The sequence below is a fragment of the Schistocerca serialis genome, chromosome 9 (assembly GCF_023864345.2).
Source record: "Schistocerca serialis cubense isolate TAMUIC-IGC-003099 chromosome 9, iqSchSeri2.2, whole genome shotgun sequence".
Taxonomy (NCBI): Eukaryota; Metazoa; Arthropoda; class Insecta; order Orthoptera; family Acrididae; genus Schistocerca; species Schistocerca serialis.
This window is the reverse complement of record NC_064646.1, coordinates 356,499,491-356,519,870: the sequence shown is the minus strand read 5'-3', so window position 1 is coordinate 356,519,870 and position 20,380 is coordinate 356,499,491. Positions and strand designations below refer to the sequence as shown.

At 43.0% G+C, this 20,380-nt stretch overlaps 1 pseudogene; it reads left to right on the top strand.

Moving 5' to 3' along the window:
* The first annotated feature begins 3,322 nt into the window (after positions 1 to 3,322).
* On the top strand, positions 3,323 to 3,440 carry LOC126420074 (5S ribosomal RNA; annotated as a pseudogene).
* The last annotated feature ends 16,940 nt before the right edge of the window (positions 3,441 to 20,380 follow it).

Genomic DNA, 20,380 nt, shown 5'->3' with positions numbered 1-20,380 from the left:
AAGGCTTGAGAACTATGGCATTGTGATTGAATTCAGTTTCCATTTTTCAGTTAGTTTTACAATGAAATGTTCTTATGCATTTTCATTATTAATTATTAATAGTCCATTGCTTGCTGCTGTCTTTTTTTACACATTATAGATCCACTTTGTTTTGTTCACCTGAGTAATGAAGCTTCTGTACCTTGTTCTAAATTTCATTTTTTCTGTACATGCTACTGTTGTAATCGGAATTCTATATGTAAACGGAATATTCTAAGAAATGTTTTATTTGCTTCATGTTCAGTACGAAATGAGATGGTATAGAATCAACGAGTAGACTAAGTAGGCAACTGGAAATTACACACATCAAGAAATGTATGCATCACCACGGTTCCGAGAGTTCCGGAACCTGTACAGAAAATTGGAATAGAGATCAACATAAACATTATTTCCACCCTTTTTTGCTCATGAAACCCACCACACATTCCATGTTGTACCACCATACAGCAAGACCTTCAGAGATGGTGGTCCAGATTGCTGTATACGCCGGTACCTTTAATACCTAATAGCACGTCCTCTTGTACTGATGCATGCCTGTATTCGTTGTGGCATATTATCCACAAGTTCATCAAGGCATTTTCGAGCCAGATTGTCCCAGTCCTCAACGGTGATTCGCCGTAGACTCCTTGGAGTGGTTGGTGGGTCATTTCGTCCATAAACAGCCCTTTTAAATCTAACCCAGGCATCGATGGGCTTCATGTCTGGAGAACATGCTGGCCACTCAAGTCGAGCGATGTCGTTATCCTGAAGAAAGTCGTTCAGAAGATGTGCACGATGGGGGCGCGAATTGTCGTCCATGAAGACGAATGCCTCGGCAATATGCTGCCGATATGGTTGCACTATCGGTCAGAGGATGGCATTCACGTATCGTACAGCCGATACGGTGCCTTCCATGACCACCATCGGCGTACGGGGGCCGCACATAATGCCACCCGAAAACAGCAGTGAACCTCCACCTTGCTGCCCTCGCTGATCAGTGTGTCTGAGGCGTTCAGCCTGACCGGGTTTCCTCGGAACACGTTCCCGACGATTTTGTGGTTGAAGGCATATGCGACACTCATCGGGGAAGAGAACGTGATGCCAATCCTGAGCGGTCCATTCTGCATGTTGTTGGGACCAACTCTACCGCGTTGCATGGTACCGTGGTTGAAAGATGGACCTCGTCATTGTGCACAGTTTGAGTCGTAACACGACGTCCTGTGACTGCACGAAAAGCGTTATTTAACATGATGGCGTTGCTGTCAGGGTTCATCCGAGCCATAATCCTTAGGTAGCGGTCATCCACTGCAGTAGTAGCCCTTGGGCGGCCTGAGCGAGGCATGCCATCGACAATTCCTGTCTCCTGTATCTCCTCCACGTTCGAACAACATCGCTTTGGTTCACTCCGAGACGGCTGTACATTTTCCTTGTTGAGAACCCTTTCTGGGACAAAGTAACAATGCGGAGGCGATGCAGCCGCTGTATTGACCGTCTAGGCATGGTTGAACTACAGACAACACGAGCCGTGTACCCCCTTCCTGGTGGAATGACTGGAACTGATCGGCTGTCGGACCTCTTCCGTCTAACAGGATCTGCTAATGCGTGGTTGTTTACATCTTTGGGCGGGTTTCGTGACATTCCTGAATAGTCAAATGGACTGTGTCTGTGATTCAAAATCCACAGTCAACGTCTATCTTCAGGAGTTCTGCGAACCGGTTGGTTGGTTGGTTGTTTTTGGGGAAGACCAGACAGCGAGGTCATCGGTCTCATCGGATTAGGGAAGGACAGGTAGGGAAGTCGGCCGTGCCCTTTGAAATGAACCATCCCGGCATTTGCCTGGAGCGATTTAGGGAAATCACTTAAAACCTAAATCAGGATGGCCGGACGCGGGATTGAACCGTCGTCCTCCCGAATGCGAGTCCAGTGTCGAACCACTGCGCCACCTCGCTCGGTTCGAACCGGGGTGATGTGTGTATTGTTGTGTCAGTAACATAAATCGTGAATACATTTCCTTCTGGTGTATATTACATCATCCATAACTAAATTTAATTAGTTACTGTTATGGATTATTAGAAAATCTGAAAAGATGATTCCTGAAGGTTTGACATGTTGTGGTATAGAAGTTTTCTGAGGACTAAGTGGACTTAAGATTATGAAATGAGGGGTCTTTTGCAGAATAGGGAAGTAAAGGGTCACATACGTAACACTGAAAGGAAGAAGGAACGCGATGACTATATGTGTGTCGATACAAAAGGTAAAAAATTTCCATGATGCTAAAGGGGCCTGTATGGAACAAACATTGCAGAGGAAGACGCAAGACACAGGAGAAGAAGTCGTAGCAGGCCACATAAAATCGACGCAAACGGATGAAAAATAGTTACATCCTGCCATAGTGGAAATAAATATTAGTTTTACAATATGATATTTGCTAGTGACGCTTTATCGGACGCAGATATGCCCTTCGAAACACAGCGACAGATTAAGCTCATCATGAAAACTATTTTCAAACTTATGAAAAGTCTTATGTTTTTATGTTTGTCTATACGGTAGCGATTAGTCGCTTATGAAGCCACATTTTCGACAGTAGACATCGCCTTCGTTTTTCTCAGACTCAACCACTACGGCTCCGCCCTTGCCTCGGACATCGACTCAAGGCTGCAGACTTTCAGTTGCCTCTTCTCTCTTTCCCACTCCGCACACAATATAAGTTCTGCGGAGACTTTAAGGCTGCAAAGTCCCTTAGCTTCTCCGGCTGCCTTTAGGTTCCTCCCAGTATTGTAGGACTGGCTCTGCCGCACAGTGGGAAGTCTCCGTGAAATTCAGAAGAGAGGGCGGCCAATGCACTGGTACGTTGATACTTTCATGGCGAGTAAGCAGTATGTGTTGGAATGATTCACTCAGAACAACACCCTGTACTAACACCAGGATCAGAGTTCGATACCCGCTCGCACATGAATTTTAAAACGTCTGTTTGCTGCGTTCTGTGCGTATGGGATAATGCCAAAGGTAACAACTCTTCCTGCTTCTTGTTTGCGTTGTTAAAACTTTTAAAACACAAAACTGGTTAATAAAGGTACTATTTATGCCTGATAGGCCATACGCACTTTTAAGTAAAGTAACAGAAGGATGTCTGTAAAAATCGCAATTATTTGTAAGAAAACAAAGTACGGTATTTATCCCAGTCCAAGGCAAGGTTTCCCCCAAACTCATCATTCAAGAACACAGTTGTCTTAGAACGGAACATGAAGCCTGGTAATAAACTACTAATGCCACGACAAAATTGGGTTAACCGAGATTAACAATCGCCAACGGCCTTGCCGCAGTGGTAACACCAGTTCCCGTCAGATCACCCAAGTTAAGCGCTGTCGGGCTGGACTAGCACTTGGATGGGTGACCATCCGGTCTGCCGAGCGCTGTTGGCAAGCGGGGTGCACTCAGCCCTTGTGAGGCAAACTGAGGAGCTACTTGATTGAGAAGTAGCAGCTCCGGTCTCGTAAACTGATATAAGGCCGGGAGAACGGTGTGCTGGCCACATGCCCCTCCATATCCGCACGCGGTGACGCCTTGGTTGAGGATGACACGGCAGCCGGTCGGTACTGTTGGGCCTTCCACGGACTATTCGCATGGGAGATATTTACAATCACTTGAGACTAGCAGTAACGTTAATTAAGTTTCACTATAATTTTTCTTGATGAATTTATGAGCGTTGTGAGAGCGTACGGGAGATACTAAAGAGACAGTAATGATGTTCCTGTATAAAGATATTGTCCATAACTTTTGGTGGCGGTAGTTGCAATAAATTCAGAAGTTAGTAATTCTCCGGAAGATAGCGTTTTCTGCCGCAAGGGAGCAAATTGTGTTAAGTTTGAAGGGTCATCACGGCTGTTCTGCTCCTTTGTGATTATAAATACGAGGGCTATCGACAAAGTACATTACGTTTTGGAATTAAAAATAAATAAAGTATTGGAAATTTTTTTATTATATACAGATGAAAGCCACACTTAAATACTACTTTTCTACATAGTTGCCATTTAAATTATGCCACTTATCGTAGCGATGGGCGAGCTTGGAAATTCCTTCGTCGTAATATTCGGCCGCCTGCGCCTTCAACCACGTGGTTACCTCTTTTGGGACAGAAAAGGTGTGATTTTTGTGGATTTCCTTGAAAGAGGCACTACAATAAACTCTCAAAGGTATTGGCAAACTCTGCACAACCTCAGAAGAGCAATACAAAACAAGCGCAGGGGAAAGTTGGGCTCAAAGATCTTGCTGATTCACGACAACGCCCGGGCCCACACGGCAAATGCCACTCGTGAAGTTCTCGAATCTTTTAAGTGGCAGTTGTTTCCTCATCCGCCGTATAGTCCCGACCTGGCACCGAGTGACTTCCACTTATTCCCAGCAATGAAGAAGTGGTTGGCTATGTGGCGTTTTGATGACGACGCACAGCTTCAAGAAGAGGTAACCACGTGGTTGAAGGCGCAGGCGGCCGAATTTTACGACGAAGGAATTTCCAAGCTCGTCCATCACTACGATAAGTGCCTTAATTTAAATGGAAACTATGTAGAAAAGTAGTATTTAAGTGTGGCTTTTATCTGTATATAATAAAAAAATTTCCAATACTTTATTTATTTTTAATTCCAAAACGTAATGTACTTTGTGGACAGCCCTCGTATTAGGGCGAAACACATCTATAAAATCAGATGAATTCGATGCTTTAGGCACGACCAGAACAGAGAGTAAGATAGTGGGTGGTCTTTTGAAATTCACAGAACAGTTTCACTTTTTGACACTCGCTAAATGAAGGTAATAGCCTTAAGGTGCGTGACAACTTAAACCGAAGATTGAAATACCTAGCCACACATGTTTGATTTGAAATCCACGAGAAATTTCATTTTCTACCAAAATTAGGACATCATTTTAATTTTGCAATAACATCTTTCATAACCGTAGCTGATGCTTTTTGTTTACATTCATTGTCGAATTTATAAGCACGGTAAACTGCAGATATACATAATGTCCGTAAATCATATCCGTCATGTTGTTGAGTTAAATGAAACTACAAATTACTGCTTCGGAATTAGATGACGGAGGCGTGACGATGGTAAATTTAAGTTAATGATCCTTAATGAACCATAGACCATAAATGAACGTGGGGCAGGAGGAAATTTGTAATCATAGAGCGTACACACCTAGGTGATGTCAGATGAAGAATACATTCCCGAGTAAATTAATTACGTGCGAAACATTCATAGTATCTCAACATGAATAGTGGCATTAATTGGAGCAGCAGGTTGCAGTCTTTCTAAGAGAAACGCAATGGAGGCGTCCTCATTAGACAAGAAACTACAAGAATGAGGATGCTGAAGCGGTGAGAGCAGTTTCCCAACAGAAGCCTGCACTAAGTTCCAAACGAGTACAGATCTTCGGCGGTGATGACGAAGAGGTCGGGGCTCACATTATGGTGAAAAACTAGCTGTGGAACGAATAAAAGCCAGTTCACAATGAGAGGATTACAAAAGCGCTGCATAAAGTACGTTTTGCTGGCTTGGAAGTTGATAAAATATGGGAGGGACCTCACGAAAGAAAGAAACGGAGCTACACCTAAGGATGAAGATGGTAGATAATAGTACTGACGAAGATGATGACAGTGATGATGATGACAGTGACGATAACGATGGTGATGGTGAAGAACAAGACGAAGAAGACGAAAAGAAGGAAGGAGAAGAAGATTCTGATACCACACATTGTTTACTGACGTCGTAAAAATGTAGATGGTAAATGTTGTGACGAGTGTAAACTATTTCTGTACAAAGGCTAGGCGTACTGATACTGCCTTAGGGGAGCAGAGACGACGTTACTAACGATTACTGTATTATACTTTTTAGCTTCAGGTCATCAGATCGTGAGATGAAATGTATAGAGGGAAAGAAAGAATTGAGAATGTAATATATCAGGAGCCAAAATCACAAAATCAAACTAAACTCTATTCGAAACTGCATGCACCTGAATGCATTATCTGGTAAGTCGCCAAAGTTCAACTGTAACAGTAACAGCTCATAAGAGGCACTCGTAATGTAACAAACCCTTTCGTCGCTGTCAGCTTGTATGCATGGCCTGCTACGCCGTTCCCCAGGTGTTCTGGCCGTGTGTACACGTTCCGCTTGGATTTTCCTACAGTGCTATCTACGTCTGAATGCGTCCTGACCTGCCGACCTCTCACTACCGTGGAGGAGTTACTTCCATATCCCGGCGAGTAAAAAGATTCCTATCATCCGACTTATTTGCCTCACTGCATGCGATCATTAGAAAAAAATCTCGTTTAGATATCTTGAATCGTTTTGAAAGACATGAAAGATACGATGATTGGTATGACCAAATGACTCGTGATACGTAAAGACGCGAATGGGCGCGTGACACTCAACCTTCCTTCAGATAGAAACTCCAAAACGCAATGAAATATCCTCCTCCTCCGAATTTTAAACAAAATGTAGATATCTTATCTACAATTTAACCGATCCAATGTATGAATTAAATCAAGCATACGGGAAGCTTACGCAATGTGTTTTTACTCTGCGAATCTTTCCTTTAACTTGGCGCATCACAGTAAGTACGGCGGTTGACGAAAAGAAATTCATTTCTTTATTCTATGTAAAATGTGCAAAATTCAAATTTTCACTAACAGTTTTCGAAAAATCGGACGTTGCGTATTTTATATCGGACAGAACGCCGTCTCTCAGCACAGATAATCAGCATTCACAACGAAAGCCGCTTCAGCACGGAATACAAAGAGCACCTCTGTAGCAGCGAAAAACCTAAAGGCTGCAGGAACTGGACTCACTATCATTAAGACGTTCTCTACATCTCGTTTTTGAGGTTCCTCCTGGTTTGGCCAACATAAAACTTTTCGCAGTCGCCACATATAATTTTACGTACTTCTGTTATATGCCCACATATTGTGTACAATCCCTGATAAAGCAATTTTCACTGTTCGGAATGCAAAACGAGTCAACCAAAGAAGAGAAAAGATAGGTTTGTATTTTTTCCATACTGGGGTCACATTTTACGATAAGATAAATCGTTTGTTTCGGAAAACTGGGCTGCAAATTGGCTGCTAGACAGAGAACAAAGTAGTAAATCGTGTAACATGGATACTAAAGTGGATGACAGTCAGGTCTACGACAAGCCCAAAGTATGTAAAATTGTATGTCGTGAAAAGAACTCCAGTACGACCTTTAGATAACATGTGAATCCAATTCTCATTAGGCTGCGCTCATTTAAGAGAGCACAAGCAATCTGAAAGCGACAGCATTAAGAATATCACCATTCTTCACAGGATGGAAAAGGTAGATTCTGAATGTCCTAACAGAAATAGAATGTCCAGTTACATGGAGAAACACCTGGACAACGTCCTTAGGACTAAAACATTGAAGGGAGGGAATGTTACATTGCTACTAAACCATCGTAAAGTTTACTGCTCCACATTTTATTCGAATGAACCCGTATTTTGTAGGTTATGTATTGCTTAATTACCATTTTTAGATATCCAGTTGTATGCTACAACCAAATAAAGTACAAAATATACTGAAACTTCCTGGCAGATTAAAACTGTGTGCCCGACCGAGACTCGAACTCGGGACCTTTGCCTTTCGCGGGCAAGTGCTCTACCAACTGAGCTACCGAAGCACGACTCACGCCCGGTACTCACAGCTTTACTTCTGCCAGTATCTCGTCTCCTACCTTCCAAACTTTACAGAAGCTCTTCTGCGAACCTTGCAGAACTAGCACTCCTGAAAGAAAGGATACAGCGGAGACATGGCTTAGCCACAGCCTGGGGGATGTTTCCAGAATGAGATTTTCACTCTGCAGCGGAGTGTGCGCTGATATGAAACTTCCTGGCAGATTAAAACTGTGTGCCCGACCGAGACTCGAACTCGGGACCTTTGCCTTTCGCGGGCAAGTGCTCTACCAACTGAGCTACCGAAGCACGACTCACGGCCGGTACTCACAGCTTTACTTCTGCCAGTATCTCGTCTCCTACCTTCCAAACTTTACAGAAGCTCTTCTGGTAGAGCACTTGCCCGCGAAAGGCAAAGGTCCCGAGTTCGAGTCTCGGTCGGGCACACAGTTTTAATCTGCCAGGAAGTTTCATATCAGCGCCCACTCCGCTGCAGAGTGAAAATCTCATTGTGGATACAAAATATACTGTTTTATACCCTACTGCAATCGTAAATATTAGTAATCTAGGTTTAATGAACAGATCGAGTTATACGATGAGATGTTTATACAGAAGTTTAACGACGTGCTAACAAGATAAGTTCAGTCTGGCGTTTCCACTGTTTTCCTATACGTAAATTTGATTAACCTTGACTAGATATGGTAGTGAGTCTTGAGGACCGGGTCCAGGTTGGCAGCCTCTTTATATAGGAGCCACAGATTTTATTACATTTCGTCCGATTTGCTCAGTGTGTTGTTCCTAACTGGTAACATCAATTTCGTTTCCTGTGTTCTACCCTCATATGCTATTTGTTCTCATGTGATACCCAGCGTACAAAATGAGTACATTCCATGTAGGTATCTTGTTAGAGGTGACAAGTGTCCTGAAACGTGAGATTCTTTGTCCTGACCAGCATTTCCAAGTTTTCTTACTGCAACACTAGTGTCCGACACAACAAGGAAGTCTGACCGTTTAGTTTTGCACAGTAACATCATATGCACACGACGAATCGTTTACTGCAGTGGTAAGACAGATAATGGACCCTGACGTGGTGTTGGAGGCATTCTTATGTACAGAGCTATAATCAGAATTTAAAAATTCGTAGGGGTCACATTTTTTCTAAATCAAAATAACTTTTAACAAGTACAAAGATTTTATATTTGACACCATCTGGTGACACTGTGTAAGAACCTTATGTTTCTACTTCAGTGTATGCCATTTTTTTGTGTTACAGACATCAACACACACAAATTTGTATGTTCATCCTCTGTGTCTTATCTATTGTGTTGTGCGTGAGCCCAAATACCGGCCCGGTGTATAAATACTTTCGAAGTGCTGCTCACGATGCCCATCAAAATGTCCTTTATCAAACAAGAATTAAGTTCCTAATAGTCGGAAGAATGAAGAGAGAGAATAAAGAGAGAGTAATAAAGAAGACGCACGTAACAGGTCGTTCGTGATCCCAATTTGTCGAAGCGGAACCAAAGAAGGGTACAACATTTTGTGAAACATTATAGTTAAAAGACGTTATTCAAAACCAGTTGCGTCAGGAAATCATCGTGGAACTATTGTATTGATACACAAAAGAATTATTTGTGTTAGTCTCCAACCTTCTTTATCCTTCAAATTTTGAAAAAATGAAGGAGTTGCGTATTAGGCCTACTTAAAAATAACAAACCTACAGTACAGTTCGGTAAGATACGGAACGACATGTTCGTTTGCACGTAGTATCCTCAGGGCGAGATCCAGCAGACGTAGGTAGAAGGCGTGATTAATCGAGTTCTGTCACTCAAGTACGACAGTAAAATATGAATCGCCGCAACATTTGTCAACCGGATGAACGCGGAGCGGAGGCAGCTTAGCTTAATCCTCTGGTGTTAAACGGTAACTAAACATTTGATTAACTTTAGCACCTGTATCAACAAAACTCGGTTGGAAACAATTTCACTCGGATTCCAGATTGTTTCGCGGTGTGTTAGCTGTTTGGTGCTGAAATTTCTAACAGTATTTGGACAGCCCACAAACTTTTCGGAAACAAGTGTCGCTCTGAAGACTAATAATAGTAGGTTGATACCAGAACGTCTCTGCACAGAATCGATGTTGTGATCTATTGTCTTTTGCTTCGTTATTATCCGCAATTGCGCGCAGACATACATTGAAAAACATGTTTATTAACTAGCAAAAAGTGTGACCCCTTACATTATCCTTCCAATCGCTAACTTTCTACTTTTATAAACGCATTTTTATGCTGTATGTAAGGCCGTATTTTGATTGTTGTGTAGAGGAAAAAAATCTTGATTTGTTCTGCTAATCTAAACTCAAAGCGTTCATTGTGGTAATTTTATTTTTTAATCGACTTTATTCATTTATTTTTTATCCTGATCTGACTGAGGCAGTCATGTCTTGTCTTACATCGGACCACGGTTTCATACATGCTACACCGTTTTTACGTCATAAATATAAAAGCTTGAATATGAAAGATAGTACTAAAATGATTTGTGTGTCTGAAGTGGCATTGTGAGTAAATAATACTTACAATACTACAGCAGCTGCAGCTGCTAACAGTGATACCAATAATAATAATAATAACAATAATAATAATGAAACTAATAACAATAATGCTAATGGGAGATATACAAAGAATTTATAGGAGTACAAGATAGATGTTTTCTGAGGAAACGAAATTTGAGGAGACTGCACCAACCAAGAATAGCGAGAAATGAGGAAGATGTAGCTGGAAAGAAGGATGTACAAGGGTAACGAGTGCGAAATTCGACAATAATAATCCATATTGTTGCTTTAATACGTGTGTCATTCAGTGTTTTCTGAAGATGAAGATGTTATTCAGTTGTCTAATATAATGTGGGAGGTTATTAGAGAGTCGGGTTCCTGCTTCTACGTTGTACCTTCAGGCTCAACGTAAATTTATTGAGAAATTGTTAGCTTCCTCATCTCTCGATCAGACACAAGAATTTCTTGTATCACCGTCTTTATAACTGAGATAAATAATTCAGGAGAGTCAGACGTAATTGTCCTAGCCTTGTTGCTGCATTGCATTAGCGTAGTATGTGTGGATAAACAAGAATTCATATTTACAGCGTTTCACTACAAAATTTGAAATTTAGTAGGTGAGTGTATTGTACATAAAGGATAATGTACCTAGGAACACACACGTAGGAACATAAGATGTTTGTTGGTCGGTACTTCTATCTAGTGACTGATTTTAGGATCACACGAAGGAATGCACCACCATAATCATTTTCTGCCATTGTCTACAGAGTTTGTTGTTGCTAGACGTGAGGTTGTTTTTTGTGCAACATTGGTAAATATTTCGAGATCTACATATTTATGTACTGTGTAAGGTATTAAATCTATTTGGAATAGTTAATACTTCAGCTACAAAATTTCTGGGCCAGCAAAATTGCATTTATTTTATAACCATTTATACGAGCGTGTAGACGATTAAACCATACCTCGTCGTTCGTGCACCATCTTATACCTTGAAATCGAATGTCTTTTACCATGGAACATGACATTATCAAATGAACTGACTTCCGTTAATATCTTGAAAATGGAAATTTGTATTACTTTCCTAAAGTTTCCGTTTCAAACTGTATAGATGACTTGTAAGTTCTATTTGGTAATGCTTGCACTTAATTTGATTTCACTTACTGACTGTTCGTGTGTAGTAGATTAATAACGTAAAACGTACACGATGAAATACGGTACTGACAAGATTTTCTCGATGGCTTCTTTTAAATTTCAATAGAATATTACTTCTTAGCTGCATGATCATGTTGTACTTTGGAATATGTAAGCAAGTCCAACTAAATTGTTATCTGTCACTTCTTTAAATACTTTTTAATTTACAATTTTATTATGTAAATGGAAATAAGAGTAAATCACATACTCCATCACATAACTGTAATATAGTTTAATATGCACCATTTGAGTGATGTGGTGCCGGCCGGTGTGTCCGTGCGGTTATAAGCGCTTCAGTTTGGAACCGCGTGACCGCTACGGTCGCAGGTTCGAATCCTGCCTCGGGCATGGATGTGTGTGATGTCCTTAGGTTAATGGCTCAAATGGCTCTGAGCACTATGGGACTCAACTTCTGAGGTCATTAGTCCCCTAGAACTTAGAACTAGTTAAACCGAACTAACCTAAAGACATCACAAACATCCATGCCCGAGGGTCCTTAGGTTAGTTAGGTTTAAGTCGTTCTAAGTTCTAGGGGACTGATGACCTCAGAAGTTAAGTCTCATAGTGCTCAGAGCCATTTTCTTGAGTGATGTAGTGCTGCGATAAACATGTTCAATAGTTACAAAATGTAGGTGCAAATATAGAAGTTTTTCACCAAAGCAGAAGACAAAACTCATGTGGTCGAACGAAGGTAATATATTACTGGACCTGATTTCTATCATTCATCTTGTTTTATGTAATTAATCCTGCCACTTCTCGTAAAATTAACAACTGTGTCCTACTTTCACTGTTAGATGACCTATTTGGTTGTCATCAGTGGCGCCCTTACAGCACAGCGGTACGTCGACGATATTCTACGTCCCGTTTTCTTGTCCTTCCTCACAAGCTTTCCTGGGCATATATCTCCGCAAGATAACGCCCGCCCGCACAGTGAGAGTTTCTAACGCTTGTCTTCGTGCTTGTCAAACCATACCTTGGCCAGCAAGGTCGCCAGGTCTGTTCACAGTTGAGTTCGTTTGGAACATTATGGTCAGAGTTCTCATACCATCTCGGGATTTTACACGTCAATTCGACGGAATTTGGCACAATACTCCTCAGAAGGACGTCCAGCGCCTCTCTCAATCAATGCCAGCTCAAATAACGGCTTGCGTAAGTGAAAGAGGTGGAATAATGCGTTAGTGACTTGCTCGGTATGTGGAACTCTTTCTGCTCAATCAATGGTCCAAATTTTTGGAATTGTAGTCATTTTTTGCCAGTATATGTACAGTCGTGGACAAAACGAGCAAGACCCCTCGTCTTTTCGTTAAGCTGATCCGCACAGTTTTAGAGTCTACTACACAGCATAACAAGCAAGGCGACGAAGTGCTACCAACATACCACACACAGGCGTGAAATTGACGAACTATCCGAACTTAGACTGTTTTCACTCATGTCTAACACTACATTAATGCTGATTAGTGTGTTAAACACAACACGTAAATATAAGATATAGATGAAAGAAGAAACACTAATTAGTATGAACTGTACTAATAAAAATGAGTTTCAGCTTATCGAGATAACACAACTGCTCTAGTAACACAAAGTACCCCAGATCGTTACGAATTAGCAAAATATGCGCATTCGGCCGCGAAACGGTTTGTGTCAACGTTCAGACCAGTCATAGTGGATTGCCGTTGCTGACCTACCATGAAAGTTTGTAAATTTGGCAATGCATCAAGATTAATAATGAAATTCAGTTAAAAATAATTCAGTGCCACACGTAAGTCAATTCACTTATTGACAGAAGTGGAAAAAGGAAGGCAGTAACAAGTATGAAACTCTACAAGAGTTTCATATTGACATCCACATGGCGCCAGATAGGCGGTGAAGAAAGTGAGACTAGTAGGGTTCAATTTTTACCGATTTAGGTGACGAAATCTAACAACGAAAATAGCTACGATATTTACTGAAGATGAGAACCGCGTAAATAATTCTCCCTACTCTATTCGACATGGCCTAGTTGCAGTCGATACGACAGCATATTACTCATAGCTACACTTCCGATCTATATCACGTTCACAGGAATGCACAAAAAATCCATCTTCTTACACACGTGGTAATTCAGATCATAGTATTAAGCCACCGCGTTTTGGAAGTACGAGCATTACCATTGCTATCTAGCTTAAGAAACACTTCGGGTAATGAACGTCTTCTGGCTGTGGCGAGTCTAATGGAGAAACGTTGTAGAATACGTTTGGCAGCTATGCGGCCGTTTATTTCCTGGAGTGGTGCAGCATTATCCTACTAAATTTACTCGCTAATAACAGTATTTTCTTATTTCGATAAACATCCCGAATGATTGTCACATAAGCGGTGACATAAAGGTAGAAAATTCATGTTTTAGAGTGCAGAAAGTTCTATGCAACAGAAACTGCAGATCATTTTTCCATTTTCATTGGCATGTCTGGGGTAATAATAGAGGCAATCCACTATGACCGGTCTGAACGTTGACACAAACCGTTTCGTGGGCGAATGCGCGTATTTTGCTATTTCGTAACCATCTGGGGTACTTTGTCTTACTAGAACAGTTGTGTTATCTCGATAAGCTGAAATTCATTTTTATTAGTACAGTTCATACTAATTAGCGTTTCTTCTTTCATTTAGATCTTATATTTACGTGTTGTGTTTAACACACCAATCAGCATTAATACGAAGATTGGAACTTAAATAGTGGCAACTGTTTATTCAAAACCAATACAAAAGAATTACTTGTTTGCACCTGTTACTGTCCTTCAAAGTAGTCACCAGCGTTGTGTAGAACTCGTTGCCATCGATGTGGAAGGCGTAGTATACCGTTAGCAGAGCTTGTTCTGCTGATGGTGCGAATGGAGCGGTCTTAAGTTATGTTGATTCTCGTGTACGACTGTGATGGTGTTATCCTAACACATAACGTTCCTCCACGCCAGACCATCAATGCACAGTATTACTGTTCGTCTTTGGAGCATCACCTGAGACCGGCTTTACGAAGGAAACTGCGACACTTTCTGCGCAACTCACCCATCATTTTGCACGACAATGCGCGGGTGCATACAGCACAAGCTGTGGCTGCTCTTTTCGGTCGATGGGTCTCGGAAATACTGTACCATCAAAAGTTCTTGTGACTTTGAATTGATAGCGAAGATGAAGGAACCACTTCGTGGCTTTCGCTTCAGAACTGTTCCAGAGATTCGACAGGCAGTAGACCGCTCCATTTGCACCATCAACAGAACAGGCTCTGCTAACGGTTTACTAAGTCTTCCACATCGCTGGCAGCGAGCTCTACACAACGCTGGTGACTACTTTAAAGGACAGTTACAGGCGCAAATATGTAACTCTTTTGTATCGGTGTGCCACTATTTAAGCTCCAACCCTTCTATAGTCTTACACATGATTGAAAGCAGTCTGACAAAGTTCGGATGGTTTGTCAATTTCACGCCTGTGCATAGTATGGTGGTAACACTTCGTCGCCTTGCCTGTTATACTGTGTAGCAGACTTTAGAGCTGTGCGGATCAGCATAACGAAAAGGCGAGGGGTCTCGTTCGTTTTGTCCACGACTGTGCATCATATCTAGCGATTTCCGTCCCATTCGTGTAATTTCCACGTGATGCGACATTTCTTTTGTCTTAGAGTAGTTGCCATTTCTCTTGTATGCTACGGAACCTAGGTCACCAAACAAAATGTAAAAAAAAGTAAGATGCGAGCAAGGAAATTGTGGTTTTTGAGTATTCGGACAGGTGTAACAAAAATGAAGAAAAATGAGAGATGAAGCTGTCAGGGAGATAACATATGTGGAATCCTTCCAGCAGGAAAAGACTTGTCCATAACTGTCTGCTTCCCATCCTTGTTCGACAGGAATCGTTGACTAAAGGCGTTTTCTACGGTACCAAAGGCGTAATAATCGCATGGGGAGACGTCGGGACTATAGGGTGGGTGCTCCAGTGTCTTCCACTTGATTACTTGATTTGGTGTAAAATAAGGCTTTCCTCTCAGATCGACCAGCGTCTTGTGAAGAACCTGCGACCAACGCCGTACTTCACGCACTTTTTCACGAAGGTGGTTTCCGACAGACATGCTGTCCCAAGCGCAATGTTTATTCTCCGATGGATGTTTACCAATGTTTGTCCTTCGGCAGCCAAGAAAAGAATAATAGTATGTTGGTTGGACGCATACACTGTGCACTTACACTGAGACGACAAGAGTCATTGGATACCTCCCAATATCATGTCGGACCTCCTTCTGCCCGTCGCAGTTCAGCATTTCGACGTGGCTGGAAGTCCCCTGCAGAAATATTAAGCCATGCCCATCCATAATAGCGAAGGTATTGCTGGAGCAGGATTTTGTGAACGAACTGACAACTCGATTATGTCTCACTATGGCATTCACGACGGGCGATCTGAGTGGCCAAATCATTCACTTGAATTGTCCTGAATGTTTTTCAAACGAGTCTCGAACACTGTGGCCGGTGACATGGCGCATTGTCAGTCGTATATACCTTAGTAGTAAGAGAGCATGAAGTTGATGAATGGCTGCATATGGTCTCCAAGTAGCCGAACAGAACCATTTTCAATCCAAGATCGGTTCATTTGGACCAGAGGACCCATTCCATTCCATTCCATGTAAACATAGCCCACATCGTTATGGAGCCGCTACCAGCTCTCACAGTGCCTTGCTGACAACTTGTCTCCATGGCTTCATGGAGTCTGCGCCAAACTGGAACCATCAGATGTTACTAACTGAAATCGGGCCTCACCTGACCCGGCCACTGTTTTCCAGTCGTCTAGGGTCTAACCAACATGAGCACGAGTACAGGAGAGGCGCTGCAGGCGATGTCGTGCTGTTAGCAAACGCACTTGCTTCGGCCGTCTGCCGCACTAAACATCCTCGGACTGTCCTATCGGATACATTCACCGTAACTCCCCCCATTCATTTTTGGGGTTATTTTACACAGTGTTGCTTGTCTGTGAGCACTGAAAACTCTACACAAACGCAGCGGCTCTCAGCCGTTTCGTGAAAGCCGTCCGCCACTGTGTTGTCCGTAGTGAGAGGTATTTCCTGAAATCTGGTATTCTCGGCACACTCTTGACACCATGGATCGCGGAGTATTGAATTTGTTGTGTCTAGACAAGACAGCCTAGACACAATGAGAGGAAGCCGAAAGGCACGCGCTAAGCTAAAGCAGGATGGAGTGAGGTCTGAAACAGGATACGTAATGAATGCTATAAAGAAAAGTACGTAGCTTCTGGAATACTTAACTTTAATCCATCCTTTTGGTACATCTGGAGATTGTGGCGATACAAGTGAGACTCTTTAGATACATGCAATGTTACTAATGGCGCCTTGCTAGGTCGTAGCCATGGACTTAGCTGAAGGCTATTCTAACTATCTGCTCGGCAAAGGAGCGAGGCTTCGTCAGTGTAGTCGCTAGCAAAGTCGTCCGTACAACTGGGGCGAGTGCTAGTCCGTATCTCGAGACCTGCCTTGTGGTGGCGCTCGATCTGCGATCCCTGACAGTGGCGACACGCGGGTCCGACATGTACTAATGGACCGCGGCCGATTTAAAACTACCACCTAGCAAGTGTGGTGTCTGGCGGTGACACCACAGAATTCCCTAACGATTTCCGAAATGGAGAGTTCCATGCGCCTTGCTCCAGCTACCATTCCACATTGAAAATCTACAGCCGTAATTTTTCCCGAGGGCATGCAGCTTGAAGTCGGGTGACGCTGAGGGAATTAGATTAGGAAATGAGGCACTTAAAGTAGTAAAGGAGTTTTGCTATTTGGGGTGCAAAATAACTGATGATAGTCGAAGTAGAGAGGATATAAAATAGCAAGGAAAGCGTTTCTGAAGAAGAGCAATTTGTTAACAACGAGTGTCAGGAAGTCGTTTCTGAAAGTATTTGTATGGAGTGTAGCCATGTATGGAAGTGAAACATGAACGTTAAATAGTTTGGACAAGAAAAGAATAGAAGCTTTTGAAATGTGGTGCTACAGAATAATGCTGAAGAATAGACGGGTAGATCACACAAGTAATGAGGAGATATTGAATAGAATTGGGGAGGAGTTTGTGGCACAACTTGACTAGAAGAAGGGATCGGTTGGTAGGACATGTTCTGAGGCATCAAAGGATCACCAATTTAGTATTGGAGGGCAGCATGGAGGGTAAAAATCGTAGAGAGATGAAAACACTAAGCAGATTCAGAAGGATGTAGGCTGCAGTACCTACTGGGAGATGAAGCAGCTTGCACAGTATAGAGTAGCATGGAGAGCTGCATCAGACCAAGTCTCAGGACTGAAGACCACAACAACAACAACAATTCCCGTCTTGCATCAGAAACTTTCCACATGAATCACGTGAGTACAAATGACAGTTTCGCCAATGCACTGTCCTTTCTTAGCTTGTGTACGTGATGCTAGAGCGATGTGTACATGTGCATATCAGTATCCCTTGACTTCTGTCATCCCACTATATAAATCAACCATCCCGGTATAGTGAGTCTCCTCGATTTTTGATTGTTTTCGATGTCGATAATGGCATGATATTTTCATTTTTCCATCTCGTTTCCGCATTTATCACACCCTCGTCGGAAAAACTTACTAATCCCTTGCATACATGACGGTGCTCATGTAAACGCATTAGAGTCACGCTGCGTTGCATATCCGCTGCAGCAACGCTCACAAACTGAAATTCTTTGATCGCCCCTCGTACAACGAAAACAAGCACAATGTTACTTTACGTATTGCGAAGTGAAGTGAGGTGTTTTGGACGGATCTAATGCTGTCGGTGCGGCACCACCGAGCCATGAAACGACGGCGTCGCAGTTCCGGCCGGGCTCGGCGCGGCAGTGGGCCGCGCGCATGCAAGGCTACAGTATTTCAGGCGTGCGACGTAATATCAGCGCCGAGGCAGTCGCTGTCACTGCCGGCGCGGCCCTGTGTGCGTCCAAATTCCGTGACGGCCGCGCAGCCCCGCTATATTTCTGTCGCGCCGTGCCCTCTCCACCCGGCCTTACGGTGCAGCCAAACCCTCCCTGCCGCCGCCTTTTAACACCTCAATTTATGGAAGCGATATTTTTTTTACGCACTGCTCATTTGAATATACGTATCCCAAGTTATGACGGTAAGCGAAAAAAATGTTAAATACGCCGAGCGAAAGTCGGCGACAAAAGCAGGGAGAAGGAAAGAAAGTCGTTCGCTCCCTTGCTGGAGAAATCTTACAAAAAGGAAAGAAAATTTCTCCCTTTCTTGCCTGTCTCATTGAAATTTTTCCGCGGTCTGTTTGCGAATATATTTTTCTTTGCTTCTTACTGCTGCGACAATGGTCGAGTGAACGGAGATTACGCTGTTTTTTAGCCGGCCGGTCGGTCCTATTCGTCCGTTTGTTTCTCTGGCGACCCTCGCCAGGTTCAAAGAGAGGGGTTTCGCTGCGCGGAACTGCGCTACGGTCCAGGCGACGCAAAGGTCGGATCGCGCCCACTGCTCGCAGTCAGAGGGAGCCGTGGGCGTGCACCGACCCCGTCGCTCGATTGAGCAGAATGCGAGCGCAGAAGCGAAATTACACGCGGCTCGAAATATACACGCGTGGCAGACCGCGAGAGGGTAACGCCGTAGACAGGCGCCCGTCTTGCAACACCTGCGTATGCGGGCCGCCTAAATGAATCACGAGAAACCACCTCATGCCTTTGTGTGTACTCTTTAGCGTGACGTTTTTAGTTGCGGGATATTTTAAAGCCGTACAGTGTTAATATTTACGTAGCGTCTCTTTCTCCTCTCTCAGTGCCGCAGAAGGCATTTCGCCGGCATTTCTGTACAAAAAGTAAGCCCTCGCACAGCGGAGTCTTTAAAGAACTAAACCTTTTTTTTTTTCACATTCGATTGAGGCCGGTAGCATAGCATACGTCATACTATGACATGTTGAAAATGGGAACTCCAGACTAGTTGCAATAACTTTAACATTCTTGACGACAGCTGTTTCGGTTTTGGCTCTGAGCACAATGGGACTTAACGTCTGAGGTCATCTAGAACATAGAACTACGTAAGCCTAACTAACCTAAGGACATCACACACATCCATGGCCGAGGCAGGATTCGAACCTGCGACCGTAGCGGTCGTGCGGTTCCAGACTGTAGCGCCTAGAACCGCTCGGCCACCCCGGTTTTGTCGCCATTCTCAAGTAACCTGCGAAAACAAGTGAGGCTATTGACAGACACAGTGGTTGACCGGATGAATAATTTTAGACAGTGACTTTGCATTAGGTCTACTTTGATATGACGTACATATTGCACCTATAAAAACTGTCACTGTCTGATTCGTAATGACTACATGACATAGCCGGCCGGGGTGGCCCAGCGGTTCTAGGCACTACAGTCTGGAACCACGCGACCGCTACGGTCGCAGGTTCTAATCCTGCCTCACGCATGTATGTGTGTAATATCCTTAGGTTAGTTAGGTTTAAGTAGTTCTAGGGGACTGATGACCTCAGAAGTTGAGACCTATAATGCTCAGAGCCATTTGAACCATTTTGAACTACATGACATACAGGAAGTTAGGAAATTCCCGTTCCAAACTTCTAGGACAGTGGTTCCGAACAGGTGGTCCGCGGATCCCCAGGGGTCCGCGAGCTATGCCAGAGGGGTCCGCAAGATGCTATTAGAATAAAAAGTGTATTAAATATATTTCGTATGACAACAGATTTTTGTTTTGGCCGCTTGTGATGGAGTACTCTGTTGCAACTGTTTTTTTTTCAAATAAATAATACCTTGTATGAAATTAGTGTTTTCTTATTTTTCACACATGTCTACTCAATGCAATCTCAAGTGTAGTACACTTGAAAGACCAGTACACTCAGTTTCAATTTTTTCCTTTCGTTTTCAGTTCATACTCCATTTTTATTTTTTTAAGGAGTTTGTTATACTAAACACTCAGAT